General features: G+C 44.4%; 1 protein-coding gene across 1 annotated transcript in view; it reads left to right on the plus strand.

Moving 5' to 3' along the window:
* Positions 1 to 365: 365 nt before the first annotated feature.
* LOC126297766 (serine proteinase stubble) overlaps positions 366 to 13,044 on the plus strand; it is a 209,028-nt gene continuing 196,349 nt past the window's right edge. Inside the window, exon 1 of the mRNA XM_049988941.1 lies at positions 366 to 557. The gene's annotated coding sequence lies outside the window, so the exon portion shown is untranslated. The remainder of the gene's footprint in view (positions 558 to 13,044) is intronic.

Here is a 13,044-nt window from a genome sequence, read left to right on the forward strand (position 1 = left end):
CTAGGAGATGGAGATCCGTCGTCGTGAGGGTGTAATTAAAGAAAAAAAAATCGGCAACGCCATTCTGCTGCAAGAACGGACTGGAAGAACGTCTCAGGCCCACAGCTCAAGTGGTTTTGTGTCCGTGTATCCACAATGTTTTGCTCTGCGTGATCCAAGCATCTGTTGTTCATCCTGCCATTTGAGACCAAAATGCCTAGGGCGAGCACAGAGCAGATGGGACACCCTTTGCTGTCGAGTTACAGTAACGGAACGGAAGCTGGCCCGCTAGGCGGTGACGTCATTGCGCATGCGCGGCGCTGCGCGGCGCTGCGGCGGCGGCCTTCGAAGGTTGAGGCACAGTTAGGAACCGCCCCCACCCACAAGCGCAGCGGCAGCGGGCCTCTGGACGGAGCGTCGGTCGCCTTCCAGTGCCTCTGCAGCCGCGCCGCCGTCACCTGGAGTCCTAACCCAACATGCGCTGCTGTGTGCTCAGCTTCATCGCCAGGTAGCGGCTCCGTGTCCGCTTTAGGAATGGTGTGCCCGTCCTTGAACCAGGGAAAGCATCCCACGAAAAGGCGAGTACTGGTGCCTGCAACCGGACAGTCTTCACACAGCTGCAGCCACATATGTAGACAGTCTCAGAAGCGGTTTCCTACTTACAATAAGCTATTATGGCTTTGTCTTCAACTGCAAAACCTGGTTCTTAAAAACAAAAATAAAACATTCCTAATCTCTTGTAGTTGGGTAGTCTGTAGATTCTTCTACTGTGGTATTCTTCAGTGGGCTTTATTTTCTGCTTCCCTCTTCATTCCAATTTAACATAATTATACAACCAGCATCTAGAGATACCTACTAAAGAATCTGTTACCGCCGTCTTCAGCTGAATTTCCGCCCTGCAACCATACCTTCCAGTGTAGTTCCTAGAAACCTATCATGTTACAGGATCTGGTCGGTGAATGTGGTTTTCTTTCTTCCTATAATGTTTCACAAAGTGTTGTTGTCTCTTGTCCAATAGTCCGATCTTACTGCATATTTTATCGTGTCCGTAAAGCTAATCCTCAGCATTCTTCTATGACAGAAATGTTCAGACGATGTTTATCATTCTTTTTCTTCCTTCCATAGTAATGAAATACAGTTCTCCGAAAATATATTTTTAACAGTAATTTTTTCCTGGTCAAGTCTTGACAGTGAAAAGGCACATCATCTCTTGAATTCCTTTTTTTTAATTTGGTAATCCTACTTCTTCTGATCTTTATTTGGTGTCTTTTGTGGTTCTGCTTTTTAAGTAAAGCAATTCCTTCACATTCTCACTCTTTCGTTTTCCGTTGTTATTTTCTTTTTATGTGTAATGCATATGATGGACGGTTAATTTGCTGTTTACGTAAAGATCAGGACACCAATGGCTGTTCAGTGTATTAATTCCCTTCTCTTCACAGAATGTAAGGGACAAAGTTAAAATGGGGACCATCGGTTACAATGTCGATGGCTCTTTCAACTTGCTTTTGTCTGTTCGAAGGACTTGCAGCAAAAGTTTCCCAGAATTTGTACATGTATTTTACTTTCTGTTGGAGCGCTTGATGCTTTTACTGAAGAGGGCACTTAGAAGCATTGGGATTCAGTGTATCAGATGAGGAACTTCTGGGCCTATGATGAATTACATAAATGTAAAACTTGACAGCAGGTCGCATCGTCTACTAAATTGGAACAAGCTTATGTGATATGCTGTGGGTGACGGTGTTAGAAAGTTCAAAGACAAAAGATCCGTCCCTCTACGTTTACGCTCATTTTGAGTTCCTGAACATCAGATACCCGTAACTGATGTGCAGGTAGTCAAATAGGCGTCAGTTCCATTTGCCTGTATCACGAAACAGGGTCACACCATTGGCTTCAACAGAAATTTATCCAGGGGGTGGCAAGACTCTAAATTTTCATTTTTGATATAAATAAACTGGTTCGTTTCCAGAGATGTCATACCACGAGAACTAAATTTTATGGGTGACACAAAAAGCTTATTACATCGCAGAGAACTAATGGTTATCCAATCACTTTGAGAAGTGTATGAGAACTCTAAAATCAATAAAAACTCTGTACTCCAGACTACATGGAAACAATTACTTTGCCTTCAGTGCTTCTTTGGTATCACATCAGGTACTGCGACCGGAATGACTTGATTATAGCACGATTTATTTTCCACAATTGCATCGCTCTTGCTGTCAGCCCGCAGTAGCTGAGTGGTCAGCGCGACAGAATGTTAATCCTAAGAGCCAGGGTTCGGGTGGGTCAGAGATTTGTCTCAGCTCCGGGACTGGGTGTTGTGTTGTCCTAATCACCATCATTTCATCCCCCTCGACGCGCAAGTCGCCTAAGTGGCGTCAAATCGGAAGACTTGCACCCGGCGAACGGTCTACCCGACGGGAGGCCCTAGTCACACATTTACATTTGTCTGTTACTGTCGCTGCAAACGCAAGATTCGTTTGAACCTTCTAGCAACCGGTGAGCTACAGATTTCAGTGAGTCTCGCGGTACACTGAAGCATGTCAATTTTGTTTCCTTTTCTCAAACAGAAACCATCACCAGCGCGCTTCGTTTTGATAGAATCGTTTCTGATCTCTTGATGTCAGAACAATACAAAATGATCATTTTCTCTAGTGTCGCTTAGTTAATCTGCGCAGCGTCCTCGCTTCTTTTCAAATTGTTGTGTCTGTCACTTATGCTCACTTGCAGACACGAACCCTGTTGTTTCTCCATGGAGGTGTCTGTAATGATTATTGTATGATTATCTGATAGCGGAACAAACACTGGTAGCAGTTACTTCTGTAAAATATCTGTGAGTATGCGTACGGAACGATTTGAAGTGGAATGATCATGTAAAATTAATTATTGGTAAGGCGGGTACCAGGTTGAGATTCATTGGGAGAGTCCTTAGAAAATGTAGTGCATCAACAAAGGAGGTGGCTTACAAAATACTCGTTCTACCTATACTTTAGTATTGTTCATCAGTGTGGGATCCGTACCAGATCGGGTTGACGGAGGAGATAGAGAAGATCCAAAGAAGAGCGGCGCGTTTCGTCACAGGGTTATTTGGTAACCGTGATAGCGTTACGGAGATGTTTAGCAAACTCAAGTGGCAGACTCTGCAAGAGAGGCGCTCTGCATCGCGGTGTAGCTTGCTCGCCAGGTTTCGAGAGGGTGCGTTTCTGGATGAGGTATTGAATATATTACTTCCCCCTACTTATACCCCCCGAGGAGATCACGAATGTAAAATTAGAGAGATTCGAGCGCGCAGGGAGGCTTTCCGACAGTCGTTCTTCCCGCGAACCATACGCGACTGGAACAGAAAATGGAGGTAATGACAGTGGCACGTAAAATGCCCTCCGCCACACACCGTTAGGTGGCTTGCGGAGCATAAATGTAGATGTAGATGTAACTAGGTACATACTGCTAGAAGTCCTGTCTTGATCCAAATACACCGAAGCGGTTCGTGTCACTAAAAGAAAATTCTGATCTGAAAGAACTTTAAAATTGTGTCATTTATTGTACGGGAGATCCATAGTTAAAAAGAAAAAAGAAAAGTCACAGATGTTTTCGACACTGTTAAATGACATAAATAAACTTATTAATCTGATTGCTAGGTTTCACAGGATTCTGCTTCGTTTTCTGCATGATAAAACTTATTGTTGCTATTGTTTACTGACGTTCTTATTATTTTCTGGAAGCGACAAACGTCTTCGCAGTGCACAAATCAATCCCCGTAAGAACTAAAATGGCTGTAGCGGCAGGCAGAAAATCGTTTGCCTATTATGCAATATCTGTAACGTTCCTCTTCGAAGATTTGTCTGCGTTGGACATTTTCGCATTCTAGGAGTTCTACTGTTCAGTGTAGTAGAATAAAATGAAGGTACTTTTACTGTCAAGGAGATAACTATTCCGTTCAGCAGAAAACTAATGGTACAGACGTTACACCTTCTTCAGTGGCATGCCATATTCAAAAAGCTTAAGAGTAAGACGTATGCAGAGGTAGAACACAAAGAGGTTTCTGTCAGTGGTTCGTACATGCACGTTAATTGATGACAGTGTTACAAATAACACACTGTGTTCTGTTGTTTACGTTGAGATGTGGATATTTTCAATAAAATTGGAAGAGGTCACAGAGCTGCTTTACTCAACGGGGTGTCGGGTAGATCGATATATCGCGAAACTTTATGTATATACAATTGCTTTATAGACAGGGTAGGCGACACTGAACGTCGGGTCCAGCCTCAGACTTCGTACAATAAAATGCCTGAAAAAGAGTTTTGCCGGCGGGTGACTGGTACTTTGTGGGTGTAAGAGGCGAATTGTAACTGTCTCACAAATGTTTTAGGCGCCTCTGGTCCGTAGCAGTGAAGAAGACTTCCGTTTTACGCCGACGTGGGAAATTTAGCAGACTTTTTCACAGCAATATTTCCTGCAATTCTGACACTAAATAGCTCAGTGTTTATCGTACACTGCGTGGTAGTAATGGAGGTCATTATTTCACCCCAGTTCCCACCGTTCATGCACAGAGTTAACATTCCTTTACACAACGGATTTATAAGCTACTTGTTCCATTTTTTTCTTTGTCGCTGACTTGTTGGTTTCACGTTTAGTCCACGTTGCACATGATGGCTCAAATATTATATGTAACAAAGTGTAGGAACGGCGAAACACGTGTATGGATACTCATTTGCAAAGCGTAATAATTTCTGATATTTTCAAATCCGTGACATAATTCCATTTTTCTTTCTCGCTGACTTGTTGGTTTCACGTTTAGTCCATGTTGCACATGATGGCTCAAATATTATATGTAACAAAGTGTAGGAACGGCGAAACACGTGTATGGATACTCATTTGCAAAGCGTAATAATTTCTGATATTTTCAAATCCGTGACATAATTCCATTGCGCGGGTCTACGGCGAAAACGAAAACGGATCTAGGTTGGCGAAACGAGAATGAGAAGCCATCTAAGAATCAAAGCTACAGTGACTGGTGTAGCAACATATCCATCACAGATCAAATCAGGTCGTCCAAAACAGAGCTAAATTACCTCCATCCTCTGGAACCAATGATCCAAGCAAACCAAAAGGGTCCATTAACAGCGATTTGATTGAAGGGTGAGCTTGTGATATGTTTGTTTACCATTTTCAACACTGAACCCACTCTTAGAAAAAGAAAATAGCCACGAGATTCTTCTAAATGGCCTTACAAGAGCACGACATGACGCTATGAAGAAAATATCATGTCAGGAATAGTAAAAAATTTCTCGGAGTTAAAAATAGCGTCTTAATGTCATCCCATCTTTTAGAGTGACGCTTTTCGGCATCTACTGATATTCACGCCCTTTAAATTTTCAAAGAGGCGACGGAGGGAGACATTTGAGACACTGTCTCGTTAATGTGATCGAGGTCGCGTTCTCGATCCTGAGCACGGGGTCCCGGGTTCGATTCCCGGCGGGGTTAGGGATTTTCACCTGCCTCGAGATGAGTGGGTGCTTGTGTTGTCCTCATCATTTCATCATCATTCATGGAAGTGGCGAGACTGGACTGAGCAAAGGTTGGGAATTTGTACATGCGCTGATAACCGCCCTGTTGAGCGCCCCAAAAACCATACGTCATCATCATCATCATCATCGTTAACGTGGGATCCGAAAGAGGCTCACGCAATTATAAATGAAACACTATCCTCACGTCCACGCGTATATGACACTAGTGTTGTCCCGTTAGAACTAGAAAGTAAAGTATCAGCTCTGCGGCATCTGCCCTCCAGCTTCGTTACTGCACTTCTACACGCAGTGCGTGGATCTATTTTTTGAGACATAAAAATCCATGACGCACACCATTATTAAAGATCTTACGATTTTCTTCCTAAAACACAAACATCTCGAATACTGTAGCTCAGTATTCACGACGGCAGCCGAAATTCATTAACGAGTGGTCTTTTCGAATAGCATCAAGGGAGTCGCCGAGCTTACTGTCACCATCCGACGGGCAGGTTACAATACAATGAGATGACAAAAGCCGGCCGGAGTGGCCGTGCGGTTCTAGGCGCTCCAGTCTGGAGCCGGGCGACCGCTAGGTCGCAGGTTCGAATCTTGCCTCGGGCATGGATGTGTGTGATGTCCTTAGGTTAGTTAGGTTTAATTAGTTCTAAGATCTAGGCGACTGATGACCTCAGAAGTTAAGTCGCATAGTGCTCAGAGCCATTTGTACCATCAGATGACAAAAGTCTTGGGATAACGAAATGCACATGCATAGATGTCGGTAGTATCCCGTACACAAGGTATAAAAGGGCACTGCATTGGCGGAGCTGTTACGTGTTCTCTGGTGATTCATGTGCAACGGTCTCCGACGTGAACATGGCCGCACGGCGGGAATTAACAGACTTTGAAAGCGGAAAGGTAGTTGCAGCTAGACGCATGTGACATTACATTTGGTAAATCGTTATGTAATTCAGTATTCCGAGATCCACAGTCTCAAGAGTGTGCCGAGAACACCAAATTTCTGTCAGTACCTCTCACCACGGGCAACGCAGTTTCCGACAGCCTTCACTTAACGACCGAGATCAGCGACTTTCACGTAGAGTTGCCAGTACTAATAGACAAGTAACACTGCATGTAACGACAGCAGAAATCAATATAGGACTTACGACGAACGTATCCGTTAGGACAGAGCGGCGAAGTGCGGCATTAATGGGCTATGACAGCAGACGACCGACGCGAGTACCTTTGCTAACAGCTCGACGTCGCCTGCAGCGCCTCTCCTGGGCTCGTGGCTATATCGGTTGGACCCTAGACGGATGGAAAATTGTGGTCTGGGCAGATGAGTCCTGATTTCAGTCGGTAAGAGCTGATGGCAGTGTTCCAATGTGGTGCAGACCCCACGAAAGCCATAGATCCAAGCTGTCAACAAGGAACTGCGCGTGCCGCTGGTTTCACCATAATGATGTGGGCTTTGTTTACATGCAATGGACTGCACCTTCTGGTCCAACTGAATTCGTTGACGAAATCGTTATGTTCGGCTACTGGAGACCATCTGCAGCTATTCATTGACTTCACGGTCCCCTCCTCCCCCCCCCCCCCAAAAAAAAAAGGATGGAATTTTTGTGGATAGCAGTGCGACATGTCGCCACTCCACATTGTTCGTGATTGGTTTGAAGAACATTCTGGACAATTTGAAAGAATGATTTGTCCACCCAAATCGCCTGACATGAATCCCATCGAACATTTGTGGGACATATTCGGGAGGTCAGTTCCTGCACAACGTCCTGCACCGGCAACACTGTTGCAATTATAAAGAGGCTTCCCCGCTCAGTATTTCTGCAGGGGAATTCGAATGAGTTGTCGAGTCCATACCACATTGAGTTGCTGCAGTACGCCAGGCGAAAGGAGGTTCAAAAATGGTTGAAATGGCTCTGAGAACTATGGGCCTTAACATCTGAGGTCATTAGTCCCCTAGAACTTAGAACTACTTAAACCTAACTAACCTAAGGACATCACACACATCCATGCCCGAGGCAGGATTCGAACTTGCGACCGTAGCAGTCGCACGGTTCCGGAGTGAAGCGCCTAGATCTGCTCGGCCACCGCGGCCGACCGAAAGGAGGTCAGACACGATATTATGTGGTATCCCATGACTTTTATCATTACAGTGTAAATAGTCACATGCCCTCAGTCCCTGATACGCGGTGGAGAAGTTTGGAATTTAACTCAGTGTAGTGACAAAAATCTACTGATTAGAAATTTTACGCCACTTGGAAGAAAGGAAGGAAGATTAGAATTTAACGCACTGTCAACAACGAGGTCATTAGAGACGGAGCACGAGCTGCGATTGTTTTGCTAACTATGGGGAAGGAAATCGGCTGTACCCTTTCGAAGGAACAATCGCGGGATTTGCGTGGAGCCAAATCGTACAAAACATACACTAACCAGCCAAAACATTATGAACACTGCCCACAGAGACATTGGATGTCGGCTGGGGGCGCTATTGCACGTGGAGCGGTAGAAAAGTATGTGAGCAGAGCAGACACCAAAGGGGGATCATCCAAGCGAAGATATCGGCTGCAGATAGGGAAATCCATTGAGATAAGCGACTTTGACAAAGGGCAGATTATTATTACGAGTATCTCGAAAACCGCGAAGCTGGTCAAATGTTCATGTGCTACTATCGTGAACATCTACGGATAGCATATATCACTTCTCCCTCTAACAGAAAGCTAAATTAATGTTGTGTCACTAGGAACACATAATATGCAGCACTGGGTACATACGAATTGTGATGGTTGGAGTACCGTCAGCCAGATCTGCAGAACGCGTGATAAGACGTTGACAAAAGCTTATTTGACAAAGGTAACTGGCTAAATAATCTGGTGAGGGCGAGAATCTGAATGAAATACACTGGACAAAAGTGTTGACGAACTTTCAGGGATTGTCCTGATATTTCTCGACATTTTTGCCACAAGAAATCTACGGATTCTGATGTCTTACGGCAGAGTAACTCGTTGAAGTGTCATGCATGGCTGTACGCCATGATCTATGGTATACATATTTTAGTACTTTATAAAGGAAAATTGGTGAGATACTTGTGTACTTCTGACATAAGTGAGTTTCTCGGATTGAAACAGAATTGGCGCTAATCTGATATTTCGTATTGGGCCATATTTCGAAAATAATTTCAGTCATCTGACGCCGTGATCTCTAGAATAATTTTTGTCCACGCGTTTCTATAGAACTAGAAATTTCCGCATTCAGATAGTTATATCTTCATAAATTTCTTTATTTTAAACTCTTTATCACCGACCGAAACTCGTGTAAATTTGGTGAATATTAATTATGCGTTTGTTCTCTAATTTTGAACAGTTAGTGATTGGGAAGCTTAATTTTAAATGGGCATACTTCTCTTGAAGACGATCCACGTGCAGGACGCTCCAAAACAGAAACCAGAAATGAAAACATCGGTAAAGTCCACAATATGTTTTGGTACTGTGGATTATTCACAGCCCAATGACTTCACGCCAGAAATGAAACGGCAGTCCAGCCAGTGAATTATAGCTTACATTAAAAAAAAAGAGAAATCTTTTACATCTGGAGTAATGGCAATGGTATTTACAACGAAAATAATTCTCCTTATTTATTAACTGGTAAAGTGTAAAACTACAACTACCGAGCACTACACAAGACATACAAATGAAATAGAAGAGTGTGAGAAAGAACATCTGACTGAAAAAGAAAAAATTAAGTTCCAACATCGACTGGAGACCATGGTTGCTAAACTGAGAAAACGTCCCTATATCAAGAATGCTGTAGCCCATGTGCAACATCTAGGTCTACATTTAGATGTTTATTATCAAACGAAACCTGTTCCGTTTGATGGTGATGAATTCACACCACTGAATACAAAATCTGATCATAAATTGTATACACGTTATTCAGTTCACCAGGCTTGGGTTTTTCGGAGTCGTGTTATCGAAGCGACTCTCTTTGTTTCATTTATCATTCTCTATTGAACCTAACAGAAGTGTTCGTTTCAACCAAATAATATCTGTTAATGTTAATGCAAGCAAACCGTGGCAAATCTTTAAAGTAGAAGATATTCACGTTAATCTAACTCCAGGAAAACTTTGAAACACGGCGTTTCGGTTTGACATTGTGTCCTGAGGAAAATGTTAGGAGCTGTGAAGACGATATCCGGATATGACTGGAAGTGGGCCGCACATGAACAAGATTTGTCTGACGAAAGGCTTTGTGAACCGTCCCTTGTTGTAGAAGACATTTGGGAAAGTATCATTAAAATACCATATCTACGTGCGTTACATATGTTTAAACTTCCCGCATCTCGGTAAATGTGACAATATACCATTTGAATAACCTAGTGAGAGAGCAGTCATCGTAGAGCATCACCGTGACTTACACAGTCGAGTATTTATCGAGGTCGTCTCATCCTCTCCACTGATAAGGGAACCTCCCCATCCCGCCCCCCTCAGATTTAGTTTGCACAATGGATAGGCCTTGAAAAACTGAACACAGATCAATAGAGAAAACAGGAAGAAGTTGTGTGGAACTATGAAAAAATAAGCAAAATATACAAAATGAGTAGTCCATGCGCAAGATAGGCAACATCAAGGCTAACGTGAGCTCAGCAGCGCCGTGGTCCCGTGGTTAGCGTGAGCAGGTGCGAAACGAGAGGTCCTTGGTTCAAGTATTCCCTCCAGTCAAAAGTTTATTTTTTTATTTTCAGTTTATGTGACAAACTCTTATGTTCTCATCCCTTTTTTGGTAGTGATTATCACATCCACAAGAAAACCGAAATCGGGTAAGGTAGAAGAATCTTTTACCCATTCGCCAAGTGTACAAGTTAGGTGGGTCGACAACATATTCCTGTCATGTGACGCACATTCCGTCACTAGTGTCGTATAGAATATATCAGACGTGTTTTGCTGTGGAGGAATCGGTTGACCTATGACCTTGTGATCAGATGTTTTCGGTTCCCATTGGAGAGGCACGTCCTTTCGTCTACTAATCGCACGGTTTTTCGGTACGGCCGCAAAACACAGACACTAAACTTATTACAGTGAACAGAGACGTCAATGAACGAACGGACAGATCATAAGTTTGCGAAAATAAAGAAAGTAAACTTTTCACTCGAGGGAAGACTTGAACCAAGGATCTCTCGTTCGCAGCTACTCACGGTAACCACGGGACCACGGCTCCATTGAGCTAACAATATCCTTGATGTTGCATACCTTGCTCATGGACTACTCCGTTTGAATATTTTTTTCATAGTTCCACACAACTTCTTCCTGTTTTCTCGATTGATCTGTGTTCAGTTTTTCAAGGCCTATCCACTGTGCCAACTTATAACTAAATCTGAGGGGGGTGCGATGGGGAGGTCCCCTTGTAAGAAAATAAAACTGTACACTGCGCCGGCAGGGTACTGGACGATACAACGTGACCACAGCGCGTGATGACTGCCATCTTTTCCGCTCGGCCGTAATGGACAGAACAGCTTCGCCCACAATATTGCCAGTGCAACGGGTGTGGACACTTCTGCGCCGACGATTCGACGCCGTCTTCTGGACTGGTGGCACACGCGCCATTGCGTCGGCTTCCATTGACTAGAACTCACCATCGCCGCACACTGTAATGGTCACGTGAGCGCCGACACTTTTACTTACTGCACGAGAAAGCATTATACGCATATTAAGTGTGCAACTAGTCCAACGACAATCGCTGTGCAGACCGCTGATATTGGTCGACACAAAAGCTACGACACTGCTGAGGAAGGATGGAGTGCAAGTATACGCTGGAAAAACGAAGTATTTCCCTGCCGATGAAGCAGCACTTTCTCATCTTGTGTTTCAGAGGAAAACAGATGAAACTTCTCTCTGCTTGAGACAACATAAAAAAAATGGGGCACCAAGTACCAAGCTTTAGAGCTTATATTACTGTCTTCTAAGAGTTCATATTGTTCTCCGTAAAAGGTATACGAAAAAGGAAGCAAATATTCCTTGGGTACTACTGTATTTATTGTGTGTTAAAAGAAGAGGAATTGGTTTCTGTCGGCTGTGTTGGCCACGGTCGACACGCTTCAGGCTGTTGCACTCATATTAAGCAGCGTTGGGACACTTGCAGCGAAAGCCGTGGCGTACCAGGTGCATCTGGAACAGCTCGGGAAGCCTGAGGATCATCGTATTTACACCAAGCACATCGAAACCCTGTCACATCTGGGCTTCCCATCCAAGAATAAGTAATGGATTCCCTGCAACATTCTGTGTCATTTCACACCATTATTTGGAGACCAGCAGCAGCCATACCTGGAAATTATCGCCCCAGCTAGGATACATCTAGAGTGGCAGTGTAGCTGGGAAGCATGGCGTACTGATGACTGGCCTCTCACTGTGTTCAGCTATAAAACGCGGTTCTGTACCACCCTGGATGACCATCGTCAGCGAGTAAAGTGGCAGCCCTGTGAGAGGTCTCATTCTTCCAACGTTTGGACATGCACAGTGGTGTTACTGCTGGCGTCATGGTGTTGGGAATTATCGGGTATGGCTTCAGGTCTCAGATGATAGTGATTGTGGGAACCCTGCTGGTACAGCAGTAACCCGTATCCTCACGAGTTACCTTTCATTCGGCAGTGTCGGGGTTTTGTTTTTCAACAGGACAATGCTGCTCCACATTTGGCACATACACTACTGGCCATTTAAATTACTACACCATGAAGATGGCGTGCTACAGACGCGAAATTTAACTGACAGGAAGAAGATGCTGTGATATGCAAATGATTAGCTTTTCAGAGCATTCACACAAGGTTGACGCCGGTGGCGACACCTACAACGTGCTGACATGAGGAAAGTTTCCAACCGATTTCTCATACACAAATAGCAGTTGACCGGCGTTCCCTGGTGAAATGTTGTTGTGATGCCTCGTGTAAGGACGTAAATGCGTACCATCACGTTTCCGACTTTGATAAAGGTCGGATTGTAGCCTATCGCGATTGGGGTTTATCGTATCGCGACATTGCTGCTCGCATTGGTCGAGATCCAATGACTGTTAGCAGAATATGGAATCGGTGGGATCAGGAGGGTAATACGGAACGCCGTGCTGGATTACAACGGCCTCGTATCACTAGCAGTTGAGATGACAGGCATCTTCTCCGCATCGCTGTAACGGATCGTGCAACCACGTCTCGATCCCTGAGTCAACAGATGGGCACACTTACAAGACAACAAACATCTGCACGAACAGTTCGACAACGTTCGCAGCAGCATGGACTATCAGCTCGGAGACCATGGCTGCGACAACCCTTGACGCTGTATCACAGACAGGACCGTCTGCGATGGTGTACTCAACGACGAACCTGGGTGCACGGATGGCAAAACGTCATTTTTTCGGATGAATCCAGGTTCTGTTTACAGCATCACGATGGTCGCATCCGTGTTTGGCGACATCGCGGTGAACGCAGATTGGAAGCGTGTATTCGTCATCGTCATACTGGCGTATCACCCGGCGTGATGGTATGGGGTGCCATTGATTACACGTCTCGGTT

The sequence above is a fragment of the Schistocerca gregaria genome, chromosome X (assembly GCF_023897955.1).
Source record: "Schistocerca gregaria isolate iqSchGreg1 chromosome X, iqSchGreg1.2, whole genome shotgun sequence".
NCBI classification, from domain to species: domain Eukaryota; kingdom Metazoa; phylum Arthropoda; class Insecta; order Orthoptera; family Acrididae; genus Schistocerca; species Schistocerca gregaria.